The sequence below is a fragment of the Lissotriton helveticus genome, chromosome 2_1 (assembly GCF_964261635.1).
Source record: "Lissotriton helveticus chromosome 2_1, aLisHel1.1, whole genome shotgun sequence".
Lineage (NCBI taxonomy): Eukaryota > Metazoa > Chordata > Amphibia > Caudata > Salamandridae > Lissotriton > Lissotriton helveticus.
Window position 1 is genome coordinate 111,114,050 of NC_136059.1, and position 19,568 is coordinate 111,133,617.

The 19,568-nt window shown below is 44.8% G+C and overlaps 1 protein-coding gene across 3 annotated transcripts in view; it reads right to left on the bottom strand.

The window, feature by feature from the left end:
* LOC144817774 (CD209 antigen-like protein C) overlaps positions 1–19,568 on the bottom strand; it is a 794,201-nt gene that overhangs the window by 714,630 nt on the left and 60,003 nt on the right. Inside the window, exon 1 of one of the 3 annotated variants that reach the window (XM_078674579.1) lies at positions 7,382–7,401. The exons of the other annotated variants lie outside the window; for them this stretch is intronic. The gene's annotated coding sequence lies outside the window, so the exon portion shown is untranslated. Of the gene's footprint in view, positions 1–7,381; positions 7,402–19,568 lie in introns of those variants that run through there. 3 annotated transcript variants of the gene reach the window in all.

The window sequence follows — 19,568 nt, forward strand, 5'->3', positions numbered from 1 at the left end:
ATATATATATACACACACACACACACACAATCATTCAATCAATCAATCATGGCATTTATAAAGTGCACTACATACCCGTGAGGGTCTCAAGGCGCCCAGGGGGGTTGGAGGGGGGAACGCTGCTACTATTCGAAGAGCCAGGTCTTGAGGAGTCTCCTGAAGGTCAGGAGGTCTTCGGCCTGCCGCAGGTGGATGGGGAAGGTGTTCTATGTACTGGCGGCGAGGTGGGAGAATAATCTGCCGCCGGAGGTCATTCTTCGGATGCGGGGGACAGTGGCGAGGGCGCGGTCTGCGGAGCGGAGCTGACGGGTGGGGGTGTAGAGGCTGAGTCGGCTGTTGAGGTGCGCTGGTCCGTTGTCGTGGAGTGCCTTGTGTGCGTGGGTGAGGAGCTTGAAGGTTATCCTCTTGTTGATGGAGAGCCAGTACAGGTCTCGTAGGTGGGGTGTGATGTGGCTGCAGCGAGGGACATTGAGGATTAGGCGGGCTGAGGCATTCTGGATGCATTGGAGTCGTTTCAGGAGTTTGGGCGGGGGCTCCTGCGTAGAGTGCGTTGACGTAGTCCAGTCTACTGCTGACGAGGGCCAGGGTGACCGTCCTTCTAGTTTCAGTGGGGATCCACTTGAAGATCCTGTGAAGCTTGCGGAGGCTGCTTAAGCAGGAGGTGTAGACAGCTTTGACCTGCTTCGTAATGGAGAGGGTGGAATCAAGGATGACCCCTAGGTTGCGTGCATGGTCAGGGGGTGTAGGGGGAGCTCCTAGTGCAATCGGCCACCATGAGTCGTCCCAGGCCAAGGGGGTGGATCCGAGGATGAGGGCCTCCGCCTTGTCCGAGTTCAGCTTCAGTCGGCTGTTTCTCATCCAGTCGGCGACGACCTTCATTCCTTCGTGGAGGGTGGTTTTGGCGGTGTGGGGGTCTTTGGTGCCGGAGAGGATCAGCTGGGTGTCGTCAGCGTTGGAGATGATGTTGAGGTCATGCTGTCGTGCGACGTGGGTGAGCGGTGCCATGTAGACCTTGAACAACGTTGGGCTGAGGGATGAGCCTTGGAGTATGGCGCAGATGTATATATATGCATATGCATATATATATTTATATATGTGTGTGTGTATAGCCCAGTTGGTGCACTGTGTACTACAAATGGCTCCGCGTTGAGAATACTGAGGAACTTTCTGTGTGGTTACTATAAGAATTGTCCAGCTAAGGTTCTATCTTACTAGATTGAGACTAGGCAGCCTACACTATCTAGTTGCATTCCCCGCTAAAAGGAAAATGTACCATTTACTACCGAACTGCCCATGCGATGGTAAATCCCCACAATCAACGTTGCACTTTATTTTATTTTATTTTGTGCTTTTTATAGGAATATGCGTAAGCTTATTCTGAAACCTCTTTTTAAAACAAATGTATATTATCATTATAAGCAAGCTTTTAACATCATTTGTAGCTTGGAGAATGAGAGAATTATGAATTCTGCTTGCAAATTTGGCCAAATGGCAATTAAGAAAAGAATGACTTATTCGTATTTAGAGATTTTAATGTTTGAAAATTATGAAAACTAATGATCCTTAGATACTTCATACAAATTGTGTATTAATGAGATTTTAATAATATTTATTGAATCATGTTTTGGTTTTAATTAATATGGACTGTATTTGTATACTGATAACGATTGTTAATTATACTTTGGATCCCTTGTTTTTATAGTATGCTTTTATGGTCATGGAAAATGTACCGAATAAAGCTTTTTAAATTTGAGTTTGTGTGTGTAGAACCTTTTTGCTTAGCTGGTTGCTTTAGATAGTGCTCTCTAGTATTGGTCCACCTATTAGGCATTTACGTAGTAGTGAATATCCTACTGAGCCTGGTATTGGTGGTTTCATTCCAATTACTCCCCTTGCCCACTCAACATCCAAATCTAATAACTAACGCGAGAGTTCAACCCAAGATACTGCAAAATGGGGAAACAGGCATGTGTTGAAAAGAAACAGACCATAGTCTTGCCCAAATCAAACACCAAACCTACTTCTATAGATAGGCTGTTGGAAAAAGGTCTAGGAGCAGTGGCTACTGAAAGAGCGGACTGAGAGACGACTGTCTCTGACCCCAAATCTAGAAATAGCACCGACCGATCCTAGTCTCTCACAAATTACATGGGTTTCAGTAACTGAGTTCTCTAGTGACCAACCTTCAATTACTGAAGTAGCTAGTCCCACGTCACCTAGGGTTATTATACCAAACCAATCGGGCAGAAAAGGCAAACCCAAACCCAAACACAAGGTGAAAGCGATTGTAAGAAGGAAAAAGCCTCGCTCAGGGCTCAACTCCCGATAACGGAAATTTTGGGAGGGGGGGACCCAGAAGAGAGTATAGCAACCATAAGTGATCAGCCAGTGTGGGTTACAAAGTTGGTGGTGGATCTTCAGATTCAAATGTGGGATATAGTCAAGGATGAACTTCGATCTTTACAAGAGAGGATTGATGGGTTTACTGCAATTTGTAATGACTGGTTAAGAACTAGGGGGACAGCAGTATTGCTTGTCCTGATAGCAGCACACGAGTCCAGACTACCACAAGCAATGCATTGGCCAACCCCCGCCCAACCCCCACTGAACAAGCCCCACCACCAAAATTAGATGGAGAGATACAGGCATCGGAAGCCAATAGAGATAGTGTGGTAAGGCCACTTCCGGTCACTGTCAACTTAGCAAACCGTACACCCACATTGCATAACTCCACAGGGGAATTAAAATTAAACACCAGGTAGGCGGGGGTGGTCCTTCCACAAATATAGAAGCCACTAACTATTTCTACCCTCCTCCAGTCATAAATTTACCTCTTGCATCAACCCCATATGTTCTCATTCTTGCAGGTAAGTATCCCTGAACTTAAAAGGGGCCAATCTGAATCCCACCAAGAATTAAAAAACAAATGTGTCCATTGGCTTGTAAACCATAGCCATTTTATCTACGAGCATGTGGAAGAGATTTTAACCACATTCAGGGTGGGTTGGATAGGCAGACGACACAAGGACATACACGGAGACTGCATAGTAATCAATTTTAGAAATCCGCGGATGACCCAAAGAGTTTTAGCTAGAGAGGATGGGAGGAACAAGGGTGGTATTCAATCACTTCAATTAGGTTAATTCTACCCCCCCAAATAGGCCCCACCATGACACATGGCATCTGGAGCAGGGTTAGAGACCTGACCCCAATAACTGTGTGTTGCCCCGTCCAGGCCAGCACTGGCAAAAGCAATTTATTTTTAACATTCCCACTGGAAACAGGGTTAGCTGCCTGAATGGAGTAGATTGACTAAAGGAAAATCCCTCCAATATTAAGGCACAAACATGCCCTCCACAAATAGAAACTTTGACCCAGGTTAACGCTACAGGGCCTTGTCTTCCGCGTGGGGAGGGTCCAACCGGCGGGAGCATGAGCGGCTCCCCAGGTTGAACCCACAATGGCGGTGGCTCGGCTCTGATTGATAATCCCAAACACCGCATATAAGAATGATAATAGAAAAACAAAGGTTTTACCACATCCACCCCCTTTAGTGCCTCACAAACAGAATCCCCTCAATTGTCCCAAAATAAGGGTTCTATCATGGAACATTGCGGGTCTGATCAACAAGATAGATGACCCTGATTGGGATTCTTTCATTAGCCAATTTGAGATCTGCATGTTTCAGGGAACATGGGCAAGAGGGGAGGTTCTTAAGTCGGGTTTTGCCTCTTTTAGCATTCCGGCAACATCCGGGGGTAAAGGGAGACCATCTGGAGGCCTTAGTACATGGGTGGGAGTCCACTTAGGATGCACGGCCGAGCAGAATGACACAGGCTCTAATGATATACTATGTGTCATACTGCAGTTTCCATTAAAGACTTTGTAGTTCTTTTAAATGTATATTCTCGACCTACAGCCCTGGGTAAAGAGTCTACCACATTGGAAGAACTAACTACGTTCTTAGGCACCATTGCTGACAATCACAGGTGATCCTGGGAGGGGACTTCAACTGTCAGTTTGAGCCTCTGGAGGGAATGTTCGTGGATAGCCTATATGACGTGGACAACTTCTAGGCAATCCCGGAGACTAGATGCCCACCAGTTAAAAAATGGTCCCCTCTGGTGATCCAGAAGAACTGCCTTGTTTTGAAACACTCTTTAAGAGCATGCAATGGTAGAACCTCTTCTGATACATCTAATAGTTACACCTTCCATAGAAAAGATCTCGGTTCTTTATTAGAATATATTATAATTGACTCTAAATCCTGGGATAGGTTGATTGATTTTAAGATTGTTCCACGGCTAGATAGTGATCATGATGCGCTAGTACTCGAAACAAAAGCGTTTAATTCAGGGAGTGCTCCAATCTTGGATAATCCCATTGATTCCAGGTTGATATTCTCCAACTGTAGGCGAAGAGCACGATGGACTAATTCCAGTCAATCAAGATAAATTGAGCACTCTATATGAAGCCCTACTCCTGGTGTTTCTGATGGCATCCAACTCAAAAACCCATATTGGGTACGGTATAGATCTAGAGTTGGTTGAGATGAACCACGCTAGATTAGGAGAAATCACATTTACCTTTTCCTATCCCAAAAAAACAAACCGGACAAGCAGGATGCCCCACCACCCTTGGTATGATGATCTTTGCCGTATGGCCAAAGGATCACTAGTAGCGTCTATGAAGGCTAATGATCGACCGCAAATCAAAATTGCAAGGAAGGCATAAAAGTGGCCATTTCTGAAGCTAAAAAAGAGTGGGAAATGGAAAAGTGGGATGCTTTGAGAACCACCCTAGGGGACAGGGATATGAGGAACTTTTGGGGTGTTGTCAACACTGGTAGCTCTGGTCCCAAAACATTGGTAGACCCCAAATCTAGATGAAGAGGTCTGGCGAGATCACTTTGAATCACTTTATTCCAAGGAAGAAACGTTGTCGGTGTGTTACCTGAAGGATGCACTTTGGGGATTGATTTACTCCCAAATCTCGGGGAAACTAATGATCCCTAAGACGACAGACTTAGTATAAGCATAAGCCTAAATGAAATCAAGGGAGCTCTAGCGAAAAAAGCCCCAGGCAAAGCACCAGTCCTGGATAAGATCCCTGGGGACCTTTTCCATAGCGAACCATCTGTCTGGGCCCCATACGTTTGGGTGCTATTTAAGGCCATACTGCAGGGTATGAAGATTCCCCCCAGTTGAGTTGGTGCGGAAATAATTCCGATCTATAAAAAAGGTTCACCACTCTTTCCAACCAACTATAGGCCAATTAGCCTGATAGACATCTCACAAAAATTGTTTGCGAGTATATTGATGCTCAGGCTACAAATTTGGATGGAAGAACAGAAGATATTATCCGAATGTATGACGTTACTTAGCATGCTGTTACTTAGCATGCCTTTTCTCCAAAGTTTTTACTTCGCAAATGCCTTACTTAGCAGTATTTTATTACGCAAACCATTACTTCGCAAAAAAAGCATTAAATTGGCATTACTTAGCAGTAAATTACTTCGCAGGATTTTACTACGCATAAAGATTCTTTTTTTTCCCTACTCACCAACAATACCCTCCACGCCCCCTACACTTCCCAAAACCCTAAAACACTACCCTACACTACACATACACTACATCACTACCCTAAACCCTAAAACACTTCCCCTACACTACACATACACTACAACACTAGCCTAAACCCTAAAACACTTCCCCTATACTACACATACACTACAACACTACCCTAAACCCTAAAACACTACCCCCTACACTACACATACACTACAACACAACCCTAAACCCTAAAACACTACCCTACACTACACATACACTACAACACTAACCTAAACACTAAAACACTACCCCCTACACTACACATACGCTACAACACTACCCTAAACCCTAAAACACTACCCTACACTACACATACACTACAACACTACCCTAAACCCTAAAACACCACCCTACACTACACATACACTACAACACTACCCTAAACCCTAAAACACTACCCCTACACTAAACATACACTACAACACTAACCTAAACCCTAAAACACTTCCCCTATACTACACATACACTACAACACTACCCTAAACGCTAAAACACTACACATACACTACAACACAACCCTAAACCCTAAAACATTACCCTACACTACACATACACTACAACACTAACCTAAACACTAAAACACTACCCCCTACACTACACATACGCTACAACACTACCCTAAACCCTAAAACACTACCCTACACTACACATACACTACAACACTACCCTAAACCCTAAAACACCACCCTACACTACACATACACTACAACACTACCCTAAACCCTAAAACACTACCCCCTACACTACACATACACTACAACACTGCCCTAAACCCTAAAACACTACCCTACACTACACATACACTACAACACTACCATAAACCCTAAAACACTACCCCCTACACTACACATACACTACAACACTACTCTAAACCCTAAAACACTACCCTACACTACACATACACTACAACACTACCCTAAACCCTAAAACACTACCCCCTACACTACACATACACTACAACACTACTCTAAACCCTAAAACACTACCCTACACTACACATACACAACAAACCTACCCTAAAACACTACCCCCTACACTACTCATACACTACAACACTACCCTAAACCCTAAAATACTACCCTACACTACACATATACTACAACACTACCCTTAACCTAAAATACCACCCTACACTACACATACACTACAACACTACCCTTAACCCTAAAACACTACCCCCTACAATACACATACACTACAACACTACCCTAAAACACTACCCTACACTACACATAAACTACAACACTACCCTAAACCCTAAAACACTCCCCTACACTACACATACACTACAAAACTACCCTAAACCCTAAAACACTACCCTACACTACACATACACTACAACACTACCCTAAACCCTAAAACACTACCCCCTGCACTACACATACACTACAACACTACCCTAAACCATAAAACACTACCCCCTGCACTACACATACACTACAACACTACCCTAAACGCTAAAACACTAACCTACACTACACATACACTACAACACTTCCCTAAACCCTAAAACACTACCCCCTACACTACACATATACTACAACACTACCCTAAACCCTAAAACAATACCCTACACATACACTACAACACTACCCTAAACCCTAAAACACAACCCCCTACACTACACATACACTACAACACTGCCCTAAACTATGAAACACTACCCCCTACACTACACATACACTACAACACTACCCTAAAGACTAAAACACTACACCCTACACTACACACACACTACTACACTACCCTAACTACACTGCCCCACTTACCTCTCTCTGCCCGTAGTCCTTCTCTTCACCTTCAACCATGGATCCACTCTTCTCCTGTGAAGTAACAGCATATGCTAAGTAAAGGCATATGCGAAGTAAAGGCATGCTAAGTAAAAGCATGCGAAGTAAATAACAATGCTGAGTAAAAGATGCTAAGTAAAAGAAGTGCATAGTAAAAGATGCGAAGTAATGGTTGTTTACCTATTATCCCCCTTACAGGTTGGGCTGAGGGAAAAATTCTCCACCCCGGACCAAGTACTCAGACTACAACTGTTGCACTGGAAGACAGAGTGTCTGGAGGGTGGTAGTCTCTTCTTAATATTTGTAGACCTGAGGTTAGCCTTTGATTTGGTCCCAAGGAAAGACTGTGTACAGTCCTCCATGAGATGGGGGTTCCAGTATATTTAACCAATCACATTAAACGGCTCCACGAGGACAATTTTGCGGAAATCGGGTTTGGAAAGGATGGAAGGTTAACTGCACCCATTCCGATTAAGCGTTGGGTTCACCAGGGCTGTGCGCTTGCCCCCACTCTTTTTAGCCTATATATCAATGGCCTGATAGACTCTTTGTTAGCAGAAAAAGACATTGATGCACCCAAGTTAGCCTCCCGTATAATCCCAGCAATGATGTTTGCCGATGATTCTTTATTAGTATCTAAATCACCTATTGGGATACAGAGGGTTCTCAATAAATTTGAAGCATTCCGTAGTGAAAGAGGATTAGAAATCAACCTACAGAAAACCAAATTCATGGCATTTAGTAGCCCAGAACGTATACGACCAAACCCTTTATTAAATGGTAAACTCCTCGAAAGAGTTTCCTCTTTCGTTTATCTCGGCATCACTATTGCAGAAACCATGGATTGGGGGGCACATATTAAAAAATCATCTCGAAAACGCCCACAATCATCATGTGGCATCATGAAGGTTTTCTGTAAGTCTAGTCAGAAACCAATCAGTCCAGCCATTGAAATCTATAAGGCTCAAGCCCGGGGAGGGGCATTATATGGTTCTGAACTATGGGGCCACTCTAGTCCCGAGAATTTATCGCAGGTAGAGAATAACTTTCTCAGACAGCTGTTAAATCTCCCACGTAGCACTCCGCTAACCCCGCTCCGTTTAGACTTGGGATTCATGGCAATCGCCAGAAGTATCAAACCTCAAACCTTTAATGTACTGGTGTCACCTGTGGGCTACCCCAGAACTTTTATCATACAGGGAGGAACTATTAGAAGTAATGAACCTGCAGGGGGCTGTTAAATTGCCGTTGCTAGCGCACATTAAACACATGCTAACCAAAATGGGTCTGGGGGAACTCTGGTCTGATCCTGAGTCTGCTTGTTCCTCACTACCTAGGAAACAACTGAAAGTCCATTACGAGGAGCAAAAAATGGCACAGCTTCATAGCTGCCCCCGAATAGGCAAACTAACCTCAGCATTTTTAGAAATTAAAGAAAGGTTTTACTTTGAGCCAGCTCTAGATGATTTCAAACCAGCAGCCGCTAGAAAGCTTTAACTCCAGTTCAGGCATGGGGTGCTGCCGCTCCGCTGTTTTACATACAAATGGAGGGGTTTGCAAGTGCATGTGATTGCCCTGAAGAGTCAGTACTCCATGTGTTTTTAGCTGCCCTGGCTACTGTAACGGAACAAAAGGGGGTGGTGATGGACGGAGCATCTGAACCAATCAAACACTGACACCCAGTCAAAAGATCTGGGTTTAATCCATCTCCGTTCTTTATCCCACTCTTCCACCCCAGTTCAGACATGGTCATATGCAAATCAGTCTGACCCTGTGCCTCATGGGAACAGTCCAGCCCGAACTGCCAAGCCATGCCTTCCCTGGACCGGTAACAAGCTGCCTAGGACCGGTTTCTGGCATTTCAGCCGTTTTCAGCCAGGCTTGCTTAAATTCAGTGGCAAAGTGAGTAAGGGACTCACGTCTGAGCATACCCTGCCAACTTATGGCGAACAAAGTGGTACAAAAGGGGGTGGTGATGGACGGAGCATTTGAACCAATCAAACAGTCACACCTAGTCAAAAGATCTGGGTTCAATCCATCACCATTCTTTAGCCCACTCTGCCACCCCAGTTCAGACATGGCCATATGCAGATCAGTCTGACCCTGTGCCTCATGGGAACAGTCCAGCCCGAACTACCAAGCCATGCCTTCCCTGGACCGGAAACAAGCTTCCTAGGACCGCTTTCTGGCATTTCAGCCGCCTTCAGCCAGGCTTGCTTGAATCCAGTGGCAAAGTGAGCAAGGGACTCACGTCTGAGCATACCCTGCTAACTTATGGCAAACAAGGAGGTACAAAAGGGGGTGGTGATGGACGGAGCATCTGAACCAATCAAACACTGACACCCAATCAAAAGATCTGGGTTTAATCCATCTCCATTCTTTAGCCCACTCTTCCACCCCAGTTCAGACATAGCCATATGCAAATCAGTCTGACCCTGTGCCTCATGGGAACAGTCGAGCCCGAACTGCCCAGACATGCCTTCCCTGGACCGTAAACAAGCTTCCTAGGACCGGTTTCTGGCATTTCAGCCATTTTCAGCCAGGCTTGCTTAAATCCAGTGGCAAAGTGAGTAAGGGACTCACGTCTGAGCATACCCTGCAAACTTATGGCGAACAAAGTGGTACAAAAGGGGGTGGTGATGGACGGAGCATCTGAACCAATCAAACACTCAGTAAAAAGATCTGGGTTTAATCCATCACTGTTGTTTAGCCCACTCAGCCACCCCAGTTCAGACATGGCCATATGCAAATCAGTCTGACCCTGTGCCTCATGGGAACAGTCCAGACCGAACTGCCAAGCCATGCCTTCCCTGGACCGGAAACAAGCTTCCTACGACCGGTTTCTGGCACTTCAGCCGTCTTCAGCCAGTCTTGCTTGAATCAAGTGGCAAAGTGAGCAAGGGACTCACTTAAGAGCATACCCTGCCAACTTATGGCGAACAAAGCGGTGCAAAAGGGGGTGGTGATAGACGGAGCATCTGAACCAATCAAACACTCACACCCAGTCAAAAGATCTGGGTTTAATCCATCACCATTCTTTAGCCCACTCTACCACCCCAGTTCAGACATGGCCATATGCAAATCAGTCTGACCCTGTGCCTCATGGGAACAGTCCAGACCGAACTGCCAAGCCATGCCTTTCCTGGACCGGAAACAAGCTTCCTAGGACCGGTTTCTCGCATTTCAACCGTCTTAAGCCAGGCTTGCTTGAATCCAGTGGCAAAGTGAGCAAGGGACTTACGTCTGAGCCTTCCCTGCCAACTTATGGTGAACAAAGCGGTACAAAAGGGGGTGGTGATGGACAGAGCATCTGAACCAATCAAACACTCACACCCAGTCAAAAGACCTGCGTTTAATCCATCACTGCTCTTTAGCCCACTCTGCCACCCCAGTTCAGACATGGCCATATGCAAATCAGTCTGACCCTGTGCCTCATGGGAACAGTGCAGCCTGAACTGCCAAGCTATGCCTTCCCTGGACCGGAAACAAGCTTCCTAGGACCGGTTTCTGGCATTTCAGCCGTCTTCAGCGCAGGCTTGCTTGAATCCAGTGGCAAAGTGAGCAAGGGACTCACGTCTGAGCATACCATGCCAACTTATGGCAAACAAAGCGGTACAAAAGGTGGTGGTGATGGACGAAGCATCTGATCCAATCAAACACTCACACCCAGTCAAAAGATCTGGGTTTAATCCATCACCGTTCTTTAGCCCACTTTGCCACCCCAGTTCAGACATGGCCATATGCAAATCAGTCTGACCATGTGCCTCATGGGAACAGTCCAGCCCGAACTGCCAAGCCATGCCTTCCCTGGACCGGAAACATGCTTCCTAGGACCGGTTTCTGGCATTTCAGCCGTCTTCAGCCAGGCTTGCTTGAATCCAGTGGCAAAGTGAGTAAGGGACTCACGTCTGAGCATACCCTGCCAACTTATGGCGAACAAAGCGGTACAAAAGGGGTTGGTGATGGACGGAGCATCTGAACTAATTAAACACTCACACCCAGTCAAAAGATCTGGGTTTAATCCATCACCGTTCTTTAGCCCACTCTGCCACCCCAGTTCAGACATGGCCATATGCAAATCAGTCTGACCCTGTGCCTCATGGGAACAGTCCAGCCCGAACTGCCAAGCCTTCTTTCCCTGGACCAGAAACATGCTTCCTAGGTCCGGTTTCTGGCATTTCAGGCGTCTTCAGCCAGGCTTGCTTGAATCCAGTGGCAAAGTGAGCAAGGGACTCACGTCTGAGCATACCCTGCCAACTTATGGGGAACAAAGCGGTACAAAAGGGGGTGGTGATGGACGGAGCATCTGAACCAATCAAACACTAACACCCAGTCAAAAGATCTGGGTTTATTACATCTCCGTTCTGTAGCCCACTCTTCCACCCCATTTCAGACATGGCCATATGCAAATCAGTCTGACCCTGTGCCTCATGGGAACAGTCCAACCCGAACTACCAAGCCATGCCTTCCCTGGACCGGAAACAAGCTTCCTAGGACCTGTTTCTGGCATTTCAGCCGTCTTCAGCCAGGCTTGCTTGAATCCAGTGGCAAAGTGAGTAAGGGACTCACGTCTGAGCATACCCTGCCAACTTATGGCGAACAAAGCGGTACAAAAGGGGGTGGTGATGGACGGAGCATCTGAACCAATCAAACACTCACACCCAGTCAAAAGATCTAGGTTTAATCCATCACCGTTCTTTAGCCCACTCTGCCACCCCAGTTCACACATGGCCATATGCAAATCAGTCTGACCCTGTGCCTCATGGGAACAGTCCAACCCGAACTTCCAAGCCATGCCTTCCCTGGACCGGAAACAAGCTTCCTAGGTCCGGTTTCAGGCATTTCAGCCGTCTTCAGCCAGGCTTGCTTGAATCCAGTGGCAAAGTGAGCATGGGACTCAGGTCTGAGCATACCCTGCCAACTTATGGCAAACAAAGCGGTACACAAGGGGGTGGTGATGGACGGAGCATCTGAACCAATCAAACACTCACACCCAGTCAAAAGATCTGGGTTTAATCCATCACCGTTCTTTAGCCCACTCTGCCAACCAAGTTCAGACATGGCCATATGCAAATCAGTCTCACCCTGTGCCTAATGGGAACAGTGCAGCCTGAACTGCCAAGTTATGCCTTCCCTGGACCGGAAACAAGCTTCCTAGGACCGGTTTACTGGCATTTCAGCCGTCTTCAGCCAGGCTTGCTTGAATCCAGTGGCAAAGTGAGCAAGGGACTCACGTCTGAGCATACCCTGCCAACTTATGGCGAACAAAGCGGTACAAAGGTGGGTGGTGATGGATGGAGCATCTAAACCAATCAAACACTCACACCCAGTCAAAATATCTGGGTTTAATCCATCACCGTTCTTTAGCCCACTCTGCCACCCCAGTTCAGACATGGACATATGCAAATCAGTCTGACCCTGTGCCACATGGGAGCAGTCCAGCCTGAACTGCCAAGCCATGCCTTCCCTGAACCGGAAACAAGCTTCCTAGGACCGGTTTCTGGCATTTCAGCCGTCTTCAGCTAGGCTTGCTTGAATCCAGTGGCAAAGTGAGCAAGGGACTCACGTCTGAGCATACCCTGCCAACTTATGGCGAACAAAGCGGTACTGTAAAGCAAGAAAACAATGGCTGGTACAGATTTGTAGGAACCTTGGAACTAGACGCTGCTCTGAGGCGTTCAGGATACTGAAGCATGACATCAGTACCCCGATTGTTAACTCAGTTGCAGGTTTCTTATTTTCCTTATGGTGTATCCGTAGGATTCTTACAAAAACTCCCCAATAAGTGTTAGGATGTCCTCACGGTGGAAAAGCAACAATTTTATTTTCAAACAGCCGGGAATAATATCTTCCTTGGTTGCACCTGATAGTTTTAAATTTGGTCTTGTCGTTTTGATTAGACCAAAGCGAATCTATTCACTAGCAGCACAGTCATGCTATAGGGAAATGGTAATTTGTTAGCCTACTTCTACAATTTTTGTAAAAACTCTTGTTTATAAGTAACCTGTAGTTTTGAGGAATTCCAGTGTCAGGACTAAATTATCTGTTGTATGGTAAGAATGGTGGTCTTCCTTTTTAAGAATGCTTTTTATCTAACTTATTTATTTATTTATTTACTCGCACTATGCACTTTCCAAAGGTGAACCCTTGTTTCCAGCCTAGAATAACCCTCTGTGATTTCTGTTTCTTTCGTCACTCCGTTGTGACCCAATTTAGGATTGTAGACCTTTTTAAACAGTGTGTGGAATTCTCTTATCCTCCATGTGCGCCAACAATGTCCATATTGATTTCTCTATTTCTTTTAATTATATGAAATTGTCTTTTGTTGCAATTTTTAAATGTATATGCATGTATTGTGATTGTACGTTTGAGGTCACACTGACCGAAATAAAGTTTATTGAACAAATATGTGTTTGTGTATAGGTGACTGTATATATGTGTGTGTGTTGTGAACAAGGCTGCGTCTGATAGCCGAAACATGTAGATGATTATGTACTGTCCATTACAACTTTAGGAAATCATTAAAAACTAAGGGGCAGATTTACAAGCCCCTTGGGACACAGTTACGCTGCCGTTGCGTCACTTTTAGCACTTTTAGCTAATATTGCTTTCTGGTGACTGAGAATAATTTGGGAACCCTCCTGATCACCAGCTTCATTCTGATTGGCTGCCAACATTTCAAACCAAAAAGTCAGAAGAAAAAGGTAAAAAAAAGATAGAAAAAGGAGCAGGGTAGAAGCACCCTGCCCCCCTAGGCCTGCTCAGGAAATTCCACAGAGACCGCTAGGCCCCCAAAAAAGTTTAAAACAATTGATTCTGCCCGGAGTCACACTGGGTGCGCGCATCCAGTAGAATTAATTTTAACAAAAACAAAGCATGGGCTTCCGTTCTTCATTTCCGTAAGCCCACGGGTGGGCAGGTCTTGGGGGCAATCCAAATTCATGTAAAGGGGGCCCGCAGGGGACCCCGCAGTCCCAGGGACCACACCTCCCTGGGGCTTCTTTTGAATAACTGCATGGGCAAGCTTCTGACCCCCACGCTGCCCTGGGGACCGCCACCTCCCTGGGGCAGTTCTTATTATCGGGCGGGGGCCTCAAGGGCCCCCCAAGCCCCAGGGACTGCCAACTCTCCCGGGCTATTAGTAATAATATGTGTGGGGGGCTTAGGCCCCCCCACACTGCCCCAGGAACCACCACCTCCCTGGGGAACTAAATATTGAAATGCGGGGCTCCGTTGCGGACCCCCAGCCCTTGGACCACCACTTCACCAGGCGCAATTTACATATTGGGAGGGAGGCCACGCAGACTCCCTCCTGGAGCCCTGCAAGGCCCTGGAGACCGCCACCCCCCAGGGCCAGTTCCAGCAATATCCCTGGGTGCCTACCCCCGGGACAGTGCAATTTGCAATGACAGGGTGGGAGCAGTGCTCCCGCCCTGTAATTGCAAACTCCTGCTTTGCTTCATGGAAGCGAGAGCAGGAAACCTGCTCTTGCTTCCATGAATCAAAGCAGTATTGCTTATGGACAAGGGGAGCAGCATGCCAGCTCCCCTTGTCTAAAAGCAATGCTTTCTCCCCAGTAGGCAGGGAGTAGGCTGGGACACTCTAATAAAAGAGAGAGGGACCCAAACCAAAGGGATAGGGTACCAACAAAGGACTTTATGTCAAAAATAAGATTCCCTTTGGGTAAATAAATTTTACAAACATCAACTTCTCAGTGACATAGAAGAATAACAAATATTATAAACATAAACACAGTTATAACTATGAAGACTAGGAAACTAAGAGCAATGCATAAGGTTTAAAAACATGAGATATCAGTAAGTTCAAAATAAGCACAGTTTATTTATACATAAAATCAATAAAAATTACATAAAATCACAATGAATTTGGGAACACAGAGAATATAACAAGGGGATGAATCAAAACCATAAATTCATCTAATCAAATTCATACACCTAAAAAAAGGAAATACACAAGAATCCTAAATCAAATGTCAATAGTATTATTCCCTTCAATTCAACGCGTTTCGACGGACATTTAACCTATCGCCGTCTTCATCAGGAAATATAGTCTGTATTCCCAAGCAATCTGCAATTACATAAAATATGTCTTAGTACTCTCACCATGGCATAATTAAAACTATCCTGTACATTAAATCAAACCACAGTATCACTTTAAATAAACCCAGCTATTGCTCAAAATATCGTAGCAGCATGTCCACAGTTTTTTAACACAAATTATCACATAAATCTGTTTTTTTACAACCACAAATTACAACAAAGATTTCTTCTTAGATGTATACATCCAAATACAGACGACACAGTATTTACATTTTTGACCATCACACCAGTGAATCATAAACCTGGGTGGAACGAAATCTAGATACAGCATTTCATCTTTCATTTTTTGTTCAGCATGGTTCATCCTAGAGGATACCTGGTGGTATAAGCACCACAATTTATACAACGGCTAGCCGGGGGCAAACACCCCTCCACCCCAGAAGCTACAGAGAATACCCGTGCACCCACCTTGTATCTCGAGCCCGTCACCCACGTGAGGCAATAAAATACTCTTAGCACGGACAGTTTGCCCTCTATTCGTAGGGCGGCAGAAAAATTACTCCGCAGCTGCAGAGAGAAAGAGAAAGAAACACCACAGTGTGGATCATTGCGTCTAACTCCCTTACTCTCAATCGACCCATTAAGGACATACACTGTGTCCTGACCCCTTGACGCCACTGTTCTAAGATTGATTTACGCAAGCGGACTTACATTCAAGATAGAAGAATAGGAACCACCTTCCGATTTAGACAGGTAGTGATTCGGAGGATAGTCTATCTATGGAGTAAAATGAGAGACTAATTGTAAGTTCAATCTGGGGTATTTTAAATGTCATCTTGACAACTCTGCTCCATTGAACATACTTACATCAAAAGTATTAAAGATCCAGAATGCTCGCGGTACAAGTCTTGGATCACAGCTAGTTTAGCATCATTCATTAGGCTCCAAACCGGTTGTATTACTATAAAACGAAAGTTGTATCTGATTACATAATATTAATTAGGGATACACGCATCAGCGCAAACCAACCCCATCGTCAGAAATTACTTACATGTATCTTTACTTTACAGCGCGTAAATATCGTCACTGCACACCGACGTTTTCCAGGCTCTTGTAGGGTAATAATTATTCCTCTGAAAGCCTCTATGGGGAAAGATATAAGGCTACACTTAGTATACCGTGTGCGCGATACGGGGCTAGTGTCCCTATCCCCCAAAGGGCATTGACATACCGTGAATCAAGGAGCTGCTGTCGTCCCGCGAGTTAATCCGCTCGTCTCCGACTCCAAACCTATTGCCTGCGGACTGTTTGGTTTAAATGCCTGCAAGCGCGCCATTTCCAATGAAGGGTGTGACGTTCCCTCTAACCCTATCCCAGGAAGCACTTGTTAGCGATAAAAAAAGGACAACTGGTAGTCCTGAATTCCTCACCCGGACTACACTCAGCATGGACACAAAAATAAGTCCGCCTCGCAACGTTCAACCGGCTATGTGTGGAAAAATCGGATTTCTTCACCAAAACACAAATAAATATTTATGTAATGCCTAATACGATGAAAAGTAACAAATATTGAGTGTGCTAAAGATATCCCTTTTATTTAAATTGAATTAAATATCCTAATTAAATGGATGTCTTCCACAATGCATATATGGCAATGTTACGAGTCCGTGTTGTAATAGACATGCCTCTCACCATAACAAAGAGGCAGCAGCGCTTAAGAGACAACAACTCGCCAATACTTGGCATTATTAGTGTTGTCAGTCCTATATTATAAGTAAAACCCCATCGGTACTGCTTTTAGGTGGTACAATTAATTTCTGCTGACAAGAGAGAGTGAATCAAGAAAGTTAAATGTCAGCCCTATGTCATAAGTAAATCCACATGGATTTAACAGTTTCGTAATACAGTAAATTACTGCTGACAAAAGAGAGTAAGATATGGGACGATAAATAGGAAAGGGACATAGTGGCAAACAGTCCTATTTGCCACCAATAATACGCTCCCATTCCTCACGGGAATTAAGTCCTTGTCTGACTGTGTTTAAATACGATATGTACCACTGTTCTCTATTTTTACGGGCATTAACCAAATTCCCACCTCTTTTCCCTACCTTAACTCTCTCCAGTATGAACCATCTGAACTCATTTTCTCCATGTTGTTTTTCCAGAAAGTGAGAAACAATAGGGGCAGTGATCTTTTTTGTTTTTATCGCAGATCTATGTTCCTGGAGCCTGATCCTTACCTCTCTACCCGTCTCACCAACGTAGTAGAGCCCGCAAGGACACTCCAGCAAGTAAATCACACTTTTACTCCTGCAATTATTGTGAGTTTTACATTTAACAATTTTGTCATTACACGTAATTTCAGCTGCCACAATACACTGTTCACAGATGTTACACATGCCACATTTCGTTGTGCCCACCACTTTGGTATTATCCAAGGTTCTCTGAGTCTCAACTAGTTCCTCTTTGTAGGTATGCACTAGCAGATCTCGCAAGTTTTTGTTCTTTTTGAACGCAAAGAGTGGTTTTTCTAGAGCATTCTCCTCTTCGTGATTTAGGATATGCCAGTGTTTGTTCACCACATTCTTAATTTGGTTACTTATATTACAGAATTTACTCACAAACACTACCTTTCTTACTGTTTTTTTCTCTTTGTTGGTTTTCTGTATCAGGGCCTCACAGTCATAGAACCTAGCTCTCTTCATTGAGTGAGACAACAATTTCTTGGGGTACCCCCTATCTCTGAATTTCTTTTTGAGAACTTCTGCATGTTTATGATAATCCTTGATGTCAGAGCAATTCCTCCGAAGGCGGAGGAATTGACTAAAGGGTATGTTTTCTCTTTGAGATTTAGGGTGGAAACTTGAAAAATGGAGAAGGGTGTTTTTCGCCATTGGTTTAGTGTAAAGTTCCACTGATAACACACCTTCAGAGCTCTTAATCGAAATATCAAGGAAGTCCACTCTAGTGGTACTATATGTGTGAGTAAATTTAAGGTTGGGGTCACCCAAGTTAATCCAACTCAAAAACTCCTCCAACATTTCAGTGGTACCTTCCCAAATAAAAAAGATATCATCTATGTAGCGGTACCAGCCCGCTACATTCTCGAAGAAGGGTGCCATCTCATTTTCAATGTGTTTAGACTCAAAGCTGCCCACATAAAGGCAGGCCAGACTTGGGGCACAGGTAGCCCCCATGCTGGTCCCCTTCAGTTGTTTGAAGTATTCATTTTTAAAAAGAAAAACATTATTAGTCAAGATGAGTCGTACACAGTCAACAATGAAGTCTATATTCGCTCCTTCAAGATCTTGGTTGGACAGGAGGTCATGTATAACCTCGACCGTATCTGCCTGGGGAATATTGGTGTAAAGAGACTCAATGTCCAGAGTGACCAGACACTGAGTCTCTTCACAGAACGGTAACCCTTCAACAAGGGAGATAATATGAGCGGAATCCCTCACATATGACTTAAGGTTACAGACCAACGGTCTCAGGAAATTATCTACATATTTACTAACTGGCTCAAGTAAGGAATCAATACTGCTTACAATGGGCCTCATAGGGGGGTTCTTCCTATGCTTATGAACTTTAGGGAGGCCATAGATAGCTGGGGTCTTGGGCTCAGTGTTATTTAAGAATCTAAACTCTTCCTCACAAATATAACCATCATCTCTAGCGTTAGTTAAAAGAATCAGGCACTCACGAGCTATTCCTGCAAGGCTACTCGCATTAGTACGTGCATAATGTTCCTTAACCTCTAGCATCTGAAGCATCCTTGCTTCATAATCTGGAGTGTCAAACACTACAACTCCACCTCCCTTGTCCGCGGGCTTTATGGTCAGGGAGTTGTCATTTCTTAGCACTTCCAAAGCCTCTTTCTCAGCTTTTGAAATGTTAAATGAGCGGGGTTTCTTATCATTATCTATCAATCTGTGTATCCCACTCTCTACTGCCATCTCGAAAGCCTCAATGTTCTTGCCTACCATACCTAGCGTAGGTGTGAACACGGATTTAGGTTTCAGTCCAGAGATATTTTCTTGGGCCCTATTCTCTCTATTTTCAAAGAATCGCATAAGTCTGATTTTTATAAAAAATGACTTAAGG